The sequence below is a fragment of the Pan troglodytes genome, chromosome 18 (assembly GCF_028858775.2).
Source record: "Pan troglodytes isolate AG18354 chromosome 18, NHGRI_mPanTro3-v2.0_pri, whole genome shotgun sequence".
Lineage (NCBI taxonomy): Eukaryota > Metazoa > Chordata > Mammalia > Primates > Hominidae > Pan > Pan troglodytes.
This window is the reverse complement of record NC_072416.2, coordinates 69,229,973-69,249,418: the sequence shown is the minus strand read 5'-3', so window position 1 is coordinate 69,249,418 and position 19,446 is coordinate 69,229,973. Positions and strand designations below refer to the sequence as shown.

Sequence of the window (19,446 nt, the reverse complement as noted above, 5' to 3'; positions counted from 1 at the left end):
ATTTTCAGAAGAGAAAATGGGGCTGGGCACAGTGGCTCATACCTGTAATCCCAGCACTTTGGGAGGCCAAGGTTGGTGGATCACCTGAGGTCAGGAGTTCAAGACTAGCCTGGCCAACATGGTGAAACCCCATCTCTACTAAAAATACAAAAATTAGCTGAGTGAGGTGATGGGCACCTGTAATCCCAGCTACTCGGGAGGCTGGGGCAGGAGAATCGCTTGAACCCAGGAGGTGGAGGTTGTGCTGAGCCGAGAGATAATGCCATTGCACTCCAGCCTGGGCAACAAGAGCAAGACTCCATCTCAAAAAAAAACAAAAAACAAAAAACAAACAAACAAACAAAAAAAACAGAGAGAAAACAGAAGCTCAAAGGACAGTGACTTGTTCAAAGTCACACAGTGAGCACAGACTGGGATCACTGCAGGCATTTTTATTCCTTTGCTTGTCTTCTTTCTCCTCTTCTTTCCCACTTCTGAAAATATTTACAGAATCCTTTATAGGGACCAGGGTGGGAAATTAGGAGAAATTCTACAAGGTGAGAATAAAAATGTTGTAGACAGCCCAAAGGTTGTGGGAGTGCTGATGAATAAAGGTAGATGGAATGGGAGGACTAGAAAACCAGTATTGGACTCCTCATTCATTATGAAAATTAATTTCTAACTTTAGGGAGAACATGGAAGAGTCCCTGTGAGGATACCACAGTCATAAATGTCGTAGGCAAGACCGGTGCTGCCAGGGGTACTCAATTTAGCAGACGAAAGTTGAGAAGTCGGCCGGACGCGGTGGCTCACGCCTGTAATCCCAGCACTTTGGGAGGCCGAGACGGGTGGACCATGAGGTCAGGAGATCGAGACCATCCTGGCTAACATGGTGAAAGCCCCGTCTCTACTAAAAATACAAAAAATTAGCCGGGTGCGGTGGCGGGCGCCTGTAGTCCCAGCTACCAGGGAGGCTGAGGCAGGAGAATGGCGTGAACCCGGGAGGCGGAGCTTGCAGTGAGCAGAGATCGCGCCACTGCACTCCAGCCTGGGCGACAGAGCAAGACTCCGTCTCAAACAAACAAAAAAAAGAAAGTTGAGAAGTAGGATATTATCATCATCTCAACTATCTCCCAAAATACACTTAACAGTTTCAAAGGGAAAAACAGTAACTTTACGGCATGAAAACCTGGCAGATACCACCTTACCCAAGTGACCAAAGGGACTATCAGTTATAAGCCAAACTGACATCACGCACCCCCCATATAATACCCTGAGAAGGGCATGTCACCTCTGCTATTGCTGCCCAAAACATACGCATGTCTTCAATCAAATCATGAGAACCTTCCTATACATTCTATCCAGTCATGGAACAATACTTTTCAAGTGTCCAGGTGTGAAAAACAAGGGAGGACTGAGAGGCTGTCATAGATTAAGGGAGACGAAGGAAACATAGCTAAAAGCTGTCCTACATTTAGGATTGTGGATAGGATCCAAGAAACAGGACGTGAGTGAAAACACTGGTGAAATCCAAATACAATCTATACTTTGGTATTAGTATTGTACCCATTAATTAAGAAAAGGAATTTTTTTCTTTTCTTTTTTTTTTTTTTTTTTGGAGACAGGATCTTCCTATGTTGCCCAGTTTGTCTTCAAACTCCTGGGCTCAAGTGATCCTCCTGCCTCAGCCTCCTGAGTACCTGGGATTCCAAGTATGCACCACCATGCCCAGCTGATTTCCTAATTTTGATAGTTGCACCACAGTTATCTAGGATTTTTAAAATTGGGGAAGTTGGGTGAGGAATACACAGAAACTCTCTGAACAATTTTTGCAAATTTTTTGTTGTCTAAAATAATTTCAAAATAATTTTTTAAAAAGGAAAAAGAGGCTGGGTGCGGTGGCTCACGCCTGTAATCCCAGTACTTTGGGAGGCTGAAGCGGGTGGATCACGAGGTTGGGAGATCGAGACCATCCTGGCTAACACGGTGAAACCCCGTCTCTATAAAAAATGAAAAATAAATAAAAAAATAAAAAATTAGCCGGGCATGGTGGCAGGCGCCTGTGGTCCCAGCTCCTCGGGAGGCTGAGGCATGAGAATGGCGTGAACCCAGGAGGCGGAGCTTGCAGTGAGCTGAGATCGCGCCACTGCACTCCAGCCTGGGCAACAGAGCGAGACTCCATCTCAAAAAAAAAAAAAAAAGGAAAAAGAAAAGGCTGTGGGATGCAAGGAAAGACAGTATAAGTCATGGGATGGAGCTATAAAGCACAGCAGCTGACCATTCCTTCTAGAACCTTCTAAATCCTAAAAGATGGACAGAGGCAACTGGGAATTCGCTATTTCCCTTTTGGGTTAATCAGAACTTGTACGTTATTATAGCCATAACATTCACAAGTTAGATAAACTTCTGAGAATAAGCCCCAGGGCGTGGAAGGGATTAAGGAAGAGTCCGATTTCCTCATCAGTTGCAGCTGGTAGACGGTGGTACCAGGACTGCTGTTGAGTGACTTTGGGGCAGCCGCCCTACAGGCTCAACTCCCAGAAGCTACCTGGCCCGATCACCTGGAATAGGGAGTTCCCCTGTCACGGGAAAGGATGAGAAGTGGGTACCCAGGGAAGGAGTGGTGGGGGGAAGAGGACATCTTTGTTCAGGCTGTGTTTGTTCTACATAGTGTGTATATGTTTCTGACAATGAAATGTGTTCTTGGAAATGTCCCCTTCATTTATAGATGTATCACTGCAGAGTATGTGTGAGAAAAAGAAAGAGACATGTCAGAATCCCACAGACAACAGCTTAGCCCTGCCTTCCATTATATATACAAAGTGTTGTGTACATTAGTGATACATTTGCAGAAGGGGTGGGAATGTGGCTTTGTCCGTATTTCCAAATGTAAAACAGGTCTCCCATCCCCTCTGTTTGGTTGTGGCTGTTTCCTTACAGAATGAAAATACTGGCATTGGAGGCACTGTTGCCAGAAACTTGCTTGGCAAAACATTTACATTCCTTTGTACATATATATATAAAAAAATCACTTCTTCCAATGGATACTTTTTCACGTCCTCCCTGATTTCTGTGGTAATAACGACCACATTTGGCTCCAAACCTGGGGATGTGGTAGAGAAAGCCACCTCCCAATTCCAGATCCTGAAATCTCGTGGAAGATTAACATGGACGTCAAACTGACGTTACCAATTTAAGGGATTTAAACACTCAGCTCTAGAGTAAACAAAATCCAGTGGCAAGGTTTTGGACAACTTCAGCGACGTTTGACAACACAACCCAGATGTTGGGGAGTGCAAACCTTGTAAACGTAAGCTTTCCACTGTGTTCTGTACAAGCAAGATGTTGAGTGAGACAGACTGGCTAATGAAGGAAAGAAGTACTGATAATTATTGAGTGACTTTTATGGGGCAGATAGTATGCTAAGTGCGCCATAGACACTGTCTCACTCACCATTTGCAATGAGGTAGCTATTATTTATTGATATGGACATGAGGCTCAGAAATCTGCAATTTGCCTCACTTGGCAAGTGACAACATCAGTATTTGACTCATGTGAGTGTGACTTTAAAACCTTTGCTATTTCCAGAAGTCAACACTGACTGTATGTAACATTCCTTTGCTTAAAACCTCCCAATTTCTCTCATTGCCACTAGATCAGTGAATGTCTCAGCTCAGCCTTTGATGCCTTGGTGGTCGCCCCTGCTGCCCCACAGAACTAAAAGCTATTTACATAAGGCTGGGGCTCTCTTAAAAATGTGGTGCCCTCAGTCTTCCCACCTTTGCTAGCATTTACTATGTGCCATATGACTTTTTTTTTGAGATGGGGTCTCACTATGTTGCCCAGGCTGGACTTGAACTGCTGAGCTCAAGCCATCCTCCCACCTGCCTCAGCCTCTCAAATAGCTGGGATCATAGGTGCGCCCCTCCGTGCCCAGCTTTGGCTATGTGATTTCTTCATTCACAAGTCTGCCTGGAACTCCTTGTCCATAAGGGTGTTGATACTTTTTGAATCTAATGATACTATGTGCTTAGTGGTTAATACCTGCTTCTTGCTGAGTGAATGAATGAGAATTAACATATATATATATATATGTATATATAGATAATTTTTTTTTTTTTTCTGGAGACAGGGTGTCACTCTGTCACCCAGGCTGGAGTCCAGAGGCGTGATCACAGATCACTGAAGTCTCGACCTCCTGAGCTCAAGTAATCCTCCCACCTCAGTCTCCCAAGTACCTGGGACTAAAGGCACGCACCACTACTCCTGGCTAATTTTTTGTACTTTTTCTAGGGACAGGGTTTCACTATGCTGTCCAGGCTTGTTTCAAACTCCTGGGCTCAAGCCATCAGCCTGCCTCAACCTCCTAAAGTGCTGACATTACAGGCAGGAGCCACTGTGCCCAGCCAGAAAATGTTTCAAATACTTGAGGTAATAAATATTTTTAAATTTTATGTAAGATTCTATGTAAGTGCTATGAATGTTACAACTCATTGTGAATAATTTACTAAAGCAGAATTCCTAAAGATTCATATTAGATAGTATTTAATGGTTTTATTTCAGTGGTTCTGAGCCGGGGTTATTTTGACACCCCTGCCCAGGGGACATCTGGCAATGTCTTGAGACATTTGGGTTATCACCACTGCAGGGAAGGCGGTGTCACTGGCATTATTGGCATTATCGGGTAGATGCCAGGGATGCTGCTAAGCACCCTACAATGCCCTAGAAACTCCCTCCAATGCCAGTCCTCTCAAACAAAGCGCATATTGCCAAGACGGAATAACCCTGCTTTGTTTGATGTAATGACATGGCATATACTTGAAGCCAGTCAAACTATGGTTCATTTGTTTTTTTGTTTTATTTCAGATTTTTGATTAACCAAGCTGGCTGGTGTCGCCTCAGTTTGTCTAAATTACCAAGGACCGCTGGAATTTTCCTGGGAATATGTTTCGGGAAAGGTCAGAAACTCTTCAGTCGTCTTCACGCTTCCACTCAGTCTTGCACATTCATTGACTATCAACTGGTTGTCTATGACTCAAATTACACAATGAATCCAGCACATAAATTATTTACTCAGATTTAATTCCAGCAACTGTTATCTTTGTATTTTTTTCCCCTCTGCCAGCTAATCTGGCTCATTTCATTGGAATTTTGGTCATGCCCATTCTCCTTCTGCACTAAATTAACTCCATAACGTAGTATAAACAGAACAAGCTTGTGTGTGATATGCTTAACTGTTAATTTACCTAATTAAACTAATTCAATTAAATCATTTACATCTTTTTGGTAACATGCCAGTTGATACCACAGCAGAAGTGGGATGTTTCAGAAGATGATTGTTCAGCAAATGAATGGAAAAAAAATAAAAGGAAAACAAAATGAGACAACCGTCCAAATCTCTTGGCTTGAAAATTAAATGATACTGAAAAAATGCAGCTTTCACGGGGCACTGTGATTAGATATTTTTCTTAAATCAATTTTGTCTACAAATTGGTATTTTAACAGAGTGATCACAATCTATTGTACAAAATATTTTAAACACTATTTGTACATTCACATATTTGGTATGTTTAAGTAAAGTGTACTTGTTCCCACATTAAGGTGTGATTTGTGAAATGTTTTGTGATGCTAACAAGACGTGAACTGAGCAGATTCTTTTGAATGAATTTGCAAAATAATTTTGCTAAATTACATAAATATCTTTAGGATACATCCGTATTTCATTTATAGTCATCGTCTAAACATCCATACCATAGTGATAAATGTACAAAATGTACAACATTTTATGCCAGTAAAAATCAACAGAAAAAAAGACAAGAAATCCTAGGCAGGAGAACCTAAACTGTCATCTTTGTGGATCTCCATAAACCTCCTGTTTCATTTGACTGATACAGAATCTGCACTTGTGGCAGAACCTAGGTTTGTCGATGGATGGGCCACCCTAGTTTCATCTCTCCAGGGCTTCTGTCTGGGTGGGGGATGGGTTTGTTGGTCAGGATTTGGTTTTCTCTTCAGGAGCACACATGCCCAGGACAAAACTTGAGGCAAAGCCCTGCCTTGACTTATGATGAGGGAATAAAGCCCTAGATTGCATAGAACTTCAGAAAAGCCTACATGAAACCCACCTAGATTCCTCCATCTGAGCAAAGGCCTACAAGATTCCAGGACAAATCACAAGATACAATAAGACCTGGCACCTGCTTGGAGCTTCCTCATGCAAAAGGTACATTTCCTCTACCACGCTTCCGGGGCAAACAGGCAGCACAGGTTATCTTCTGGATGTTCTTGCTTTCTACCTATTTCTACTTTAAATCCAAGCATCTTTTTCTTTTCTTCTCCCATTTAAGAAGCCCAAGAAGATAATTCGTGGAAATAAAAGAGGATGTTTTCAGAAGATTTTTTTTTTTCTATTTGGGAGGCCACCTCTGCAGATACTTTCCTCTGCTCAACCCTTGGATGGGGTCATCTGTCTTTACAAATCAATGGCTCCAGCATATCCTAAACGTCCTGACAACAGAGCTTTGGAGGTTGGCAATAAAATGTCTGAAACTAATCTTCCTCCCACCACTCATGCTAAACTTATTCTTTTTTAGTAATACCAATTCCCTGAAGTCAGGGGCCACCCTGTCTATCCATTTCACAGCCCAAGCACAGTGACTGGCACACAGAAAATGCATAAATTATTGATTTCATAGTTAACAAAGAATAAAGAGACTTTTCCCCAAATCAAAGTCATTTTTCTCCCCAAAGCAACTTTCCCTTCCAACTTCCCACAGGTCAGTGGCCTCATGACTTCTTGGCACCCAGACTTATGTCTAGATTTACTGCCCAAAGGGTCAAATTTCCAAAGGCATTCACATTTCCTCTCAAATACTCATGTGCCTCCTTCCTCGGTCTCTTTGCTCTATTCCTTCCTCTTAATAATTGCAGTCATCCTCCCAACTCCCTCTACCATCTATGTCATTCCCAATCTCCAGTGAATACTACGGATTTGAAGGAAACTGTGAAACAGACAATCCTCCTGGGTTAGTTTGCTTGGGCTTCCATAACAAAATAGCTCAGGCTGTAGAAATTCATTTTCTCTGTGAGAAAGAAGGCTACAGGTTCTGGGAGGGTAGACATCTGAGATCAAGGTGTTGGCAGGGTTGGTTTTTCCTGGGGCCTCTCTCCTTGGCTGTCTTCTCATTGTGTCTTCAAATGGTCTTCCCTCTGAGTCCTAATCTCCCCTTCTTTCTTATAAGAATCCCAGTCAAATTGGATCAGGCCTTACCATTCTAACTTAATTACCTCTTCAAAGACTCCATCCCCAAATCCAGTCCCATTCTGAGATACTGAGGGTTAGGACTTCAACATATGATTTTTTGCAGGGGCTGGGGAGGGACAAAATATTCATCCTATAACACCACCCTTTGTTATTCAAGAGCTGTTAGGAAAAAAAAATCAGAATTCCTTCAATTTTGCTGAGCATTGGACAGACACAGTTTTATAGCTAGACGACTAACATTTCCTCTTTTGCTCTCAGACAGTGTTGGAGTCTTGGCTGCAGCTGACAAAGGTAACTGTTGCCTCAACTCCCAGTTCCCCTTCATCCTTTTTCGACTTGCCCTAGGGTCTTATCCTCCACATTCCACCACGCTGGGTGCTGGTGAGACTGGGCAGACTGTGATCTCATGCATTTGTCAGTGATGCGTTTAGGTCTGGTAATGTGTCCCAATGGAAGGAAAGCCTGCTGAAGGATTCTGGGGAAAAGTTTGCTGTTAAGAGGTTTAGAAATTGGCTGGGCACAGTGGCTCATGCTTGTAATCCCAGCACTTTGGGAGGCCGAGGCAGGTAGATCACCTAAGGTCAGGAGTTTGAGAGCAGCCTGGCCAACATGGCACAATCCTGTCTCTACTAAGAATACAAAACTTAGCCAGGCGCAGTGGTGCACACCTGTAATTCCAGCTACTCAGTGGGCTGAGGCAGGAGAATCGCTTGAACCTGGGAGGTGGAGGTTGCAGTGAGCTGAGATCACACCACTGCACTCTAGCTTGTGAGACAGGGTGAGACTCCATCTCAAAAAAAAAAAAAAAAGTGAGAGAGATCTAGAAATTGATGCTTCCTTTGTATCTCTGGACAATATTGGGTCTCTGTGAGATGTTAATTTCTGTGCCAAGATTACCATTCAAAGGGGACCTGAAAGAAGGGCCAGCTAACACATCAAGGAGAGCACTATCCAGAAGAAATGGAAAAATTTCTTGATGACATCAATGAGCCACTGAATCCACCCATCTGAGAGCCCACTCTACCACTACATTTGTCGTTTGGTGAGACAAAACTGTTTCATATTATTTAAGCCACTTTGAAACAGATTCTTACTACTTTCACCCCGAAAGCATACTGACCAATAGAAAGGCTTCAGACCACTTACTAGTAGTCTCTCACTAGTCATGCTTCCTGACTCATTTGTAAAACAGAGGTAATGACACTTACTCTGTGGCATCACTGTGTAACTTGAGTGAAATCTGTCATGCAAGGTGCCCAACTCAGTGCCTCATAAGGAGAAAGTGTCTGATACACAGAGGCCATTTCTAGCTTTTGCTCTTCCAGGGGCTTCTGGTAGCTTGAACATGGCTCACCTTGTACCTTCTGCATAACCAAAGAGATAACCAAAGAGATAGATGTCTACAAAGTACTTCCCAGGAATATACTTCCCCAGCTTCTCCCTCTCCACCCTCCTGCTACAGTGCAGAGCAACTCAACAATCTGGGCTACTGATGGTTTTGTTCACAGTACTTCGGGAGGCCCAGGTGGGAGGTTCACTTGAGTCCAGGAGCTCGAGACTGGCCTGGGCAACGTAGCAAGACCCTGTCTCTACAAAAAATGAAAAATTGGTGAGGCATGGTGAGGCATGGTGGTCCATGCTTATAGTCTCAGCCGCTTGGGAGGCTGAGATGGGAGGAGCACTTGAGCCCAGGAGGTTGAGGCTGCAGTGAGCTATGATTGTGCCACTGCACTTGAGTCTGGGAGACAGAGTGATACGCTGTGTCAAAAAAAAAAAAAAAAAAAAAAAAAAAGAGAAAGAAAAGAAAAAAAAAGAACTAGTATGAACTACTGACTTAAAAGTAATCACCATCTTTCACCATCTTTTTTTGTTTGTTTGTTTAAAGCAAAAGAGTTCGTTATTCTATAGAAATCTCCCTTTCCTGAAATTGTTCACTGGGCTGGACTTTCTTATCTGGAGCTTTCTAAAGCAGGACGTGCCCATGAGGGGGTCTGATAACTGGGCCAAAGACCACCAGCGGGAGTGCGTCTTGCCTGTCCCCACCCTCTCTTCTTCTGTGTTTCTGTCACTGCCCTTTTCCTGCCCTCTCTGCCCTGACCAGCGCATAGCACCTAATATAGTGCTTTCCAATGGAATGATCAGCAAGTACTTCTTGAGCAAATGCTTGGCTGCAGGAAGCACTGTAGCAGGAGGGTGGAGAGGGAGAAGCTGGGGAAGTATATTCCTGGGAAGTACTTTGTAGACATCTATCTCTTTGGTTATCTCTCTCCCCAGTCTTGTGTCTTGGGATGCGTGCTGATGCTGGGGCCACTTGCAGGTACCCAGACAGCTCGGCCCTTACAGAATGATTATAGAAATACATACATAGGTACCTTACACACCTAGCAATTTATGAATTGCTTAATCTATGCCAAGCATAATACCCCAAGTTTTATAATCTCATATAATCGTCACAATTCTAAGGGCATGAAACCTATTTTATAGATGAAAATACTAAGGATCCAAGCGCTAAAGTGATTTGTCCAAGGCCTTATGGCTGGTATGTAGAAAGAGCCAAAAGTGAAACCAGAGCCTAGGTGTTTATATCCAGGAGTTAATGGGTTTGATGGCTGTTCTATAGTCAGGGCATTGCAGGAAGACTCAAGGGTATGGCAGATGGGTCGAGCTGATGGACCCCTCTCGTGTGTGATGGAACAAAAGAAGCTCTAGGGGAGGAGGTATAATCATCTGGCTGTGGGCAGATCACAGAGATCCTGGCACTGTTTATCCATCTGAAAAAATAGCATACAGATATCAGCTATATCCTTCTCTTGAGATCATTGCGAAAATCAGATGGGTCTAATCTATCAAACCACTACCAGATTAAGGGACCATATCTTGTTCACTCTTGGAACACAGTAAGTGTTCAATAAATGAGAAACCCGTGAAAGAAAAACAAAGCCTACTTCCTTACCATTAAAAAAAAAATGCTTCTGCTTCTCCTCTGTCAACGGTGATCCTCTTTTTTTCACTTTTTCTTCCTTTTGTGTCCCCCTTCTTCCTTCCAGCCAAGCCATAGCACTCACCCTTGGGCCCTGGCTGGCCACACCTCAGTGGGTACTAACTGGTGAGTCCCAGCTGGTGTGCACTGGGCCGCCCATGAGCCCTGGACAGCCTGGTTGTGATGGTCAGAGCTCACTGGTGACAAATGGGCTCTCTGTGCCTGTGACCTGGTGGGGCCAATTAATCACGGGAGGTGCTCTTTCTGTATTATATATGGCCAAGAGCACCCCTTGGAGTCAGGGAGGACAAAGCTTTAGGAGGTTTTGTTTGTTTGTTTGCAAACTAGAGAGACAAAAAGGAGGTGACAAGGGTAGGGGGAGGTTTGAGAGAGAAAAAAGTAAAGGTCAAAAACTAAAATGGAGCAAGAAAGGTGATAAATGGCCTGGGCTGGAGGGTGGCTATCCTGTTTGGCCTCAAGAAATCACATTAATGGGGATCAGTACAGAACTGGTCAGAATTATGAAAACCATTCTCATAATGACAGAGTTTGCATGCAGTTCTGTAGCCAGAGTACCCAATAATGTCTTCAAATTATAATCATAGGGTGTGTGTGTGCATGTGTGTGTGTGTGAGAGAGAGCCATTCATGCGTATGTGCACTGATGAAGAAATATGTGTATGTGGGAGGTTTGCAGGAAAAAAAAATATGACGGCTGCATGAGCTGCATATAAACCAACATGCTATTGAGAGATACTCATTACATCTGTTTTTAATCACAACATGTAAATGTGGGGAAAGCAGTCACTGCATACTCAAAAGACACACCTTGAAGATTCTTTTTGCATCCTCAGAAAGTGCCAGAATCTGCTGTAAGCAAAATCTCAGTGCAATCCAAGTCAGTGCCTTTTCCTTCCCCGAGTTCTGCCCACATGCATAAAGATGTCAACGTGTTGATTATTCTGATTAGACTTTTAGTGTAATTTACGGGGTCCAGTCATTGTGCCTGGGTGTCTGGCCTGCACTTGCTACCCTGACGATGCCATTTTTAAAATGTCAGCTCAGCCGTGATTCATGGCTGATGCTGGTGACATTGCTGCTGACCTGAAAGAGTTAGGCAGCAATATTTAATTAAAGCAAAAAAAGAGGAGAAGAAGAATAAGCCAAAGGAAAGTAGAGGGCAAAACCTAAAAAGAACTAAATTTTGTTGCTGGAAAGATCAGCATCTCCAAACAAGGAAGAGGCACTACAAATGCAATATATTGTCACTTATTTGTGGCTCTGTGTCTACCTGTCATTTGTGAGTGGTAAGGTCACCTGTAATGAGTGAGACAGTTGTTTGCATCCCATTCACCATCATTCTGGGGCCCTCATTCCCTCTCTCTGTGGGGATTTGCTAGGAGGTGGAGCTATCACTGCCTCTGGCTTTTGTCCTCACTGTGTGTGTATCGGCAGCCTGCCTGCCACCCAGCTCGCTAACGGCAGCAGTACCTGGGCACCAGCTACCTGCTCCCACCCAGATAGCCTCTTCCCAGCTTGCAAAAGGCCATGCTCATTTCCAAGCTCCTAGCTCCAGGATGCTGTGCAAGACCTAGGGTGAAATGAGTCCTGTGCCCTGCATGTTGGCGGTACAAATCCAGCCCTACCAGCAGCAACAGTAGCCACTGACTAGCATTAAGATAGGTACTTGGCTGGACAAAGTGACTCATGCTTGTAATCCTAGCACTTTGGGAGGCCGCCGTGGGCAGACCACGAGGTCAGGAGTTCAAGACCAGCCCGGCCAATATGGTGAAACCCTGTCTCTACTAAAAAAAAAAAAAAAAATACAAAAATTAGCTGGGCGTGGTGGCGCACGCCTGGAGTCCCAGCTACTCGGGAGGCTGAGGCAGGAGAATCACTGGAACCCGGGAGGCAGAGGTTGCAGTGAGCCAAGATTGTGTCACTACACTCCTGCTTGGGCGACAGAGCGAGACTCTGTCTCAAAAAGAAAAAAAACCAAAACAGGTACTGCCCCAGGCCTCGTGAATTTATTTAAGTGGGACACAAATTATCCCTTAGAACACACACACATGCATGCACACACGTAGACACACACATATTATTTGGGAGGTCTACTAAGCCGGGTCCCTTTGCCAGGAATGAAAGGACAGAATTTCTCATTAATGGGAAGGCCACAGTGAGCTGAGGTTTGAGAACCAGAACCAGCCTTTGTCCAGGCCTGCGGGAGCCAGGCTATTGTCTTCTAGGTTCCCCTTCCCCAGTGACCCCAGGGTCGGGGGCACACATGCCGGCCTTGAACTCTCCGTCTGTCTCTCCCACCATATTAATTACTACTCCCTCTGGTCAGGCTAAGAAAACAGCCTCAACTGCATTAGGACTAATTAAGAAGAGTGAGCTTCCCATTCTGGCAGCCTGCATCGGTCCATGCAATGCACGAGCCAGGAAGGGGCCCTGACAATCTTATTACCGCAGAAGAAAACACCTCCCCGCGCTCCCTCGAACCCCCGACAGTGAGTTCACCTCTTCCATTACAAATGCATTTGCCCCCAGCCACCAGCCACCAGCGAGGACAGCCTGGGTCAGCCAGGCATGCAGGGCCGAGGAATAGCCATGTTTCCTTAAACCAAGGGGAGTTAGCAGAGCAAATGCAGGGTCATGTCCATTTATAACTCCATCTGTTGCCTTCCTCCTCCCTCCCCACCGTAAAGAAATTAATAGACAGACAGAGAGATAGAATAAATATGGATCACTACATGTCATTATCCCTTAAACCTGCCACGCTCTCCACTGAAGCTCACACATTTACAACCTGCTCAGGAGTTGAATCCAATCCTCCGGGTTCCAGAGGGTCTGAGGCCCTTCTATAAGGATCTGAAGACAGTAATTATTGGAACTGTCTTCTCTATTGCGTTCTTCCCGTCAGCCTCACCATGTTAAATATCCAGTGAATACTGCAGGGGCCTCCAACAGACTCCAGCCACTGCCTGCTCCCATTCTTCCTTCACGAGGCCACCAAAGTCATATTCTAAAGGACATCCAGGTATGCCACTGGCCTGGTTTACACAACACCCTGTGGACCCCTCCATGTCTAGAGGAAAACCCTTAGCATGGTTTACAGGCTCTTTACACCCGGGGCACGGCCCTCCTTCCTTTTTCATCTTTTGTCAATTTTTATAGGCCATATCTAGCAACTCTCCCAATCACCCTACTCTGGGGATAGCAGCACGGAAGTTCTATGGTTCAAGAGAGCAAAGTAGGTAAAGTAAGCTATAGGAGAGTGAAGCCGATAGAGTCCAGCCTTCCCCCATGCCCAAGGGGACAGCTGCTACTCACCTCCTATCAAATGTCATTTGCAAATAAAGACCTTCAGATATATATATATATTTTATGAGATGGAGTCTCACTTTGTTGCCCAGGCTGGAGTGTAGTGGTGCAATCTCGACTCACTGCAACCTCCGCCTCCAGGGTTCAGGCAATTCTCCTGCCTTAGCCTCCTGAGTAGCTGGGATTACAGATGCCCGCCACCATGCCCGGCTGATTTTTGGATTTTTAGTAGAGATGGGGTTTCATCATGTTGGCCAGACTGGTCTTGAACTCCTGGCCTCAAGTGATTCGCCTGTCCTGGCCTCCCAAAGTGCTGGGATTACGGGCATGAGCCACCGCACCCCGCCAAGACCTTCGGATTTTTTTAAGCCAATTTTTAAAAATGTAAAATTGCCAGATTTTAAACGTTGAGAACTAATTAAAATTTGAAGATGGAACAAAACATGTCGACCCATAGGCCCCCGGTGGGAACTCTGCTTTCTAGTCTGGTTGTCCCTACCAGGCTGCTCACAGCTCCCTGGGAAAACCATCCTCGCTCCCCCACAGATGGCTTGGGGCTCTGCCTTCCCTGACTTGTGTAACTGATGAGAGCCTTCTCTTCCACTCTTTTCTGTTGGTTCGAGACAGGGCCTTGCTCTGTCACCCAGGCTGGAGCGCAGTAGTGTGATCTCTGCTCACTGCAGCCTTGACCTGCTGGGCTCAAGCGATCCTCCTGCCTCAGCCTCCCAAGTAGCTGGAATATAACATGCACCACCACACTTGGCTAATTAAAAAAATTTTTTTTGTAGAGACAGGGTCTTGCTATGTTGCCCAGGCTGGTCTCCAACTCCTGGCCTCAAGTGATCCTCCCTCTTTGGCCTCTCAAAGCACTGGGATTACAGGCACGGGTCACCCTGCTGGCTCTCCTCCACTCAACTCATTACAACCTGCCATCCACTGCCTTGGCTTGGGGTTGCCAGGTACACTAGAATGCCCAGTGCCATTTGAATTTCAATTAACAATGAATCCATTTAATTAAAGAATGCCCTAAATATTGCATCAGACATACTTAAACTAAAAATGATGCATTATCTAAAATTTAAATGTAAATGGGTGTCCTTTATTTCCACCGCTAAACCTGGCAAAGCTACCTCAGCTACACCACACCCACCTTACATTCTTTCTGGGCACTGTTCTAGGTGCTGAGGATACAGCAGGAAACAAAACAGATCAAAAGAAAATCCCTTTGCACATGGCGCTTCTGCTCTGCGGGCAGAAGAGAGGATTTCCTCTTCTATTCCAACATCATTTTGGCTCAAGAGTTATAACAGGAGTAAGAACAAGAAGTGTTGGGTTGGAGCCCTGGCTCTTCTGCCTGTCATTTGTGCTGCTGAGCCTGTGGGGTATTAATGTCCCCATCACTGAAATGGGGCAACAGTGCCTTTGCTGCAGGTCATGAACAGGGGAGGTGACACATACACACTTAGGACAATGTCTGGCATGAAGTAAGTGGCCAGTGCATTGAACCAGGTGACACATGGCACTATTTCTTAATCGTTTCCATTTCTGTGACCCACTTAGCCCAAAAAGTCCCTCAAAGGAAGGGATGTTGCGCTAATTACCTTTGTGTTTCCAGTGCCCAGCACATTGTTGGGACATACTGGGGACAAAATGGGTCAGCTAGTGGGTCACAATTGTGCCTGCTCTAGAACATAAGGTGTGGATGTTCACTGTCTCCATAGAAGTAAAGAGAAATGGAAATTTGAAGCAAGTTTTGTGATAAAGAAGGACAAACATCTAATTACAGAGAAAGAGTGGATTTCTTTTTAGCCTGAATTATGCAATTTGTCTATTAACCCTAAACGGCATTGACAGAAAATTCACCTTGCTTTTCCTTTATACATGCTAAGGTAGTCTGTTTCTAGGGATACTCTTAAAAATAAAGCACTCTAATTTTTATGGGAATCTGTTTTTTTGGATTTTTTTTTTTTTATGTCAGCCAGGCACGGTGGCTCACGCCTGTAATCCCAGCATTTTGGGAGGCTGAGGCGGGCAGATCACCTGAGGTTGGGAGTTCAAGACCAGCACGATCAATATGGTAAAACCCCATCTCTACTAAAAATACAAAAATTAGCCGGGCTATGGTGGCATGCACCTGTGATCTCAGCTACTCAGTAGGCTGAGGCGGGAGAATCACTTGAACCCAGGAGGTGTACATTGCAGTGAGCCAAGATCACACCACTGCATTCCAGCCTGGGTGACACAGGGAGACGCTGTCTCAAAAAAAAACAGTCTTCTGATTATAAAAGTACATATATATTCCATAAATGTTCCATTATTTATAAATTTAATTACTGATTGTTAGACATGCAGTTAATCCCAGTTTTTATTTAGAATAATGATGTACTGAATATCTTTTATATACAATTCCATGATTTATTTCCTTGGGAGAGAAAATCCCAGCAATTTGGTCAAAGGGATGTACTTTGATTACAATACTGGAAATGTATTAAGTACCCGGCCCCCAAGAATCCTCAAACCAAGTGTAAGGAGGCAGGCGATGGCCTTCACGGGACAAGCTGGGGTCTCCCAGTAGTGTCAATGGAGGTGAGTCTCTGTGTCTGGAGAAGCAACTAGACCTTGGGACTCTAGTTTCATCCCCGAGATTCTCCTCCATTTGACAAGGGGAATGTTTGGGTTTGAGTTTATGAAGGCAGCGTGTTGCTCTCTTATACCAAGAGGTTCTTCAGAACTGCTGAGTTCTGAGTTCCGAGGTTACCCTGAGCACAGGTGAAATTTTCGTCTTTAAAATCAAAATGCGTCTCCGCCTAGGTATGGATGAAGATTTCTGTCTAAGCACAAGAAATAGAGTCTCGTGGTCTTCAAACTTTTTACAGTCTCAGAGCCTTGTTTTCAAAAGAAATTTGATACTAGGGATAGCAAATGCATGGTTTCTAGGCCATTATTCTCCCATCCTGTACCTACTGATTACAGTGCTCTCTCTCTCATACATCCAAGACTTGGCCTTGGGGTCTTCCACACAGCAATCTAGGCAGCCCCTATTAGGTGGCTGGAGTTAGCATATAACTCCACTTGATAGACTGGATATTGAAACAGACAATATAAAGCAGATCAATTGGAGTGAGACTCTTTGACAAAGGGGTGAGGAGTCCAGAGCCCAACCCACTTCCTTCCCCTCTGAAAAGACTCTTGGGAATCCTATGTGATCCACTGATCTAGTTGATCTGTTCTTATCCCTCCAAATCCCAGCACTTCAAGATTCATGCATTCTGTTATTCACATATGAAGAGAATGTTTCCATATGCAAGAGCTGTTGTTTGTCACCTCATGCCTCTTTGCCATGTAATTCCTGTTCACTGGATCAAGGTATAAGTAGAAGCCATTAAGATACAGAAAGACCCACTGCTGCACCCACAGCAATGTCAGCATCAGGGACTGAGCAGCAGAAACCGTCTGTGATCCTAAGAGCATCTTAGAATCGTTCTTGGTGTTTTTTTTCTTCTTTTTTTTCTACCTTGGGCTGCAAGAGGCTACACAAGGCTCCGGATAGATGGGTTTTATTGAAGTCATTTCAAGCTCCCCTGCCTCCCCACAGCTGACCTGACAGAGACAGTTAAGAATCATCTAATTAAAAACACAGATCATTGCAGTACCAACTAGATCATATTGAGATAATCACTCTACTAGCTCCCAATGAGGTCCTGCTGAGAATAACTCCTGGCCAAGCCACAGGAGGGAGAGGGTGGGGCCTCGCCACTGTCCTAAGAGCCCTGCTGTGTCCCCGGCTTTCTCTCCTGGCTGGGTGGATGGAAGGGACAGGCAGGACTATTTATTCAGCTCAAGGTTCTCCGTGGAGCAGAGCATCTAGGCAGGTCAGGGCCTGCTGCCATGGAGCTGCCACTGAGTATTACTATCACTCCAGACAGCGGCATGTCCCCTGCAAGAGAGATTTGAAACCCCACAAGCTCAGCCCTCCACCCCCTTGTTCTCCCAGACTTATAAAAATAGGAAGAACACATGTTCCCATTAGTCACTTGCTTGAGGGCTGCTGTGGGGTATATGCACGCAGCCTGTACACTGGAACCAAATTTGAATATCATTTGCATCTTGCAGGTAGACAATAGATACCGCATCAAAAACATGCACAGCACCCCCTCCTCAGCAAGGCGCCCAATGAGGCAGACCAGATGACATTTCCTGGGAACAAGGACTATCGTTTATAAGTTTTCAAATCCACTTGATAAGGCCCCTCCTGGCAACCGACGCCCACCCCAGCTGGAGAGGCATTCTGAGAGGCTTTTAATTAAACTTTTGCTTGCCAAGAGCAGTTTGCATACACACAGGGGGACCATGCTCCTAGGGGAGCCATAAAGCCTGCCACTTTCTTTGCCTCTGTGTGTCCTTAACTCTCTGAGGTTACGAGGCAGACGCCCAGCCTGTGCTGGCAATGATGCTTCTGGAAGGGCCTGGGGAGTGAGCCTGCAGCGGCAGACAGAGCTGAGCCCACTCTGCGGCTGCACGGTGCCTACTGGGTGAGCCGTGGCTTCCTGGCCGCCTGGGTGACTCCCAGGGCAGTGGCCAGAGTAAAAGCCAGAGAGGACGAGGCTGCACTGGGGTTATGTCATGGCACAGCCAGAGGGAGAAAGACTGGAAAAGCCTTCAGACCCTACAGGTGGCTTAGTTATTGACTTGTGTGTCCCTTCTGGGAGGGGGGCGAGCTGGAAGAGAAGGAGGCGTCCTTTGTGGCTCTGACCTCCCTTGACCTGACCTTTGTAACTCTATCAGGACTAGTGGTCAGTAGTTATCAACTGTCAATAAACCGCCCAAACACACACTGTAATTCAGAATACGGGGAGGCCTATCTATTTGCTGATCGATCTTGGACTCGAAAGTTGACAAAATGCAGGGTCCCTTGTCTTCTTATCATAATATTGAAAATATGTGCTGCGACAAATTGAATGATCTACACTTCTCGTGCCCCACTCCTGGGGCCCTTAGTAAATACAAGAGGATTGATTGAGATGAAAGGTGAACGGGAGGTCTGTGGTGTTCCTCTAAGGAAACCAACGCCCCTGAAGCAGGGACTGAGGACTAATTAGTCCATCTCATTAAGTTTATCTACTAAGGTCCTGTGGAAACAGGCTAGGGCTACCCTGCCCCAGTTATCTGCTTCATTTAAAAACAAACTGCATCTGCTTGAATAACTGAGGCAAAAACAGACTTTGGAGGCTTTAATGATGTATTTTAATAGAAATTTCAAGTTCCTGGCTTCTCTCCCTACCCCTTTCCACTTGACTTTGTGCTGTGTTGACTCATCTATGGATGGTGTTTTTTTGTTGTTGTTGCTTTTTCCTGCAGAAAATAACAATGTGTTTTTGGAGGTGATCAGATAACATCATTGAGGTTGATCTCAAGATGTGGAACAGTGGGCTGGGAGTGCCGGGCTGGCCTTCTGTTCTCCAGTTGCTGGGACAATGGCGGAGGTGAGGAAGGTCAGTGACTTCAACAGTCCTCTAAGTGGGTCTGACTGAGGTACCCACTCAAACTGGGAAAACAAGCAGCTTGGCTGACGCTGTCCAGTCAGTGGCCGGCATCGCTATTTACACGGGGCATTGCAGGTAAGAGTCACACCTGCCTACTAGAGTCGTGGGGTGGATTAAATGAATGAATACCTCTGGAATGCATCAATAGTGCCTGGCAGGAAGTAAATAGGACTCAATACATGTTATCAGTGATATTATGATGTTATTAGGATTGTGGAATCATCCTCATTATTGTTTGAACTGGCTGGCTGGCTGGCTGGCATTGTGTTCAGCTTTCAGGTGCACCTAGGCAGAGATTTCCCAGGTCACACCTGCATGATGGATTGGCACAAAGGAGGTAAAGTAGGTTTCTCAGGC

General features: G+C 45.1%; 2 long non-coding RNA genes across 2 annotated transcripts in view; one reads left to right on the top strand and one right to left on the bottom strand.

The window, feature by feature from the left end:
- LOC100615821 (uncharacterized) overlaps positions 1-5,575 on the top strand; it is a 34,612-nt gene extending 29,037 nt beyond the window's left edge. Inside the window, exons 2-3 of the long non-coding RNA XR_128945.3 lie at positions 4,273-4,410; positions 4,846-5,575. This is a non-coding gene — a long non-coding RNA (uncharacterized LOC100615821). The remainder of the gene's footprint in view (positions 1-4,272; positions 4,411-4,845) is intronic.
- LOC112205884 (uncharacterized) overlaps positions 1-19,446 on the bottom strand; it is a 423,180-nt gene that overhangs the window by 158,793 nt on the left and 244,941 nt on the right. The window lies entirely within an intron of this gene.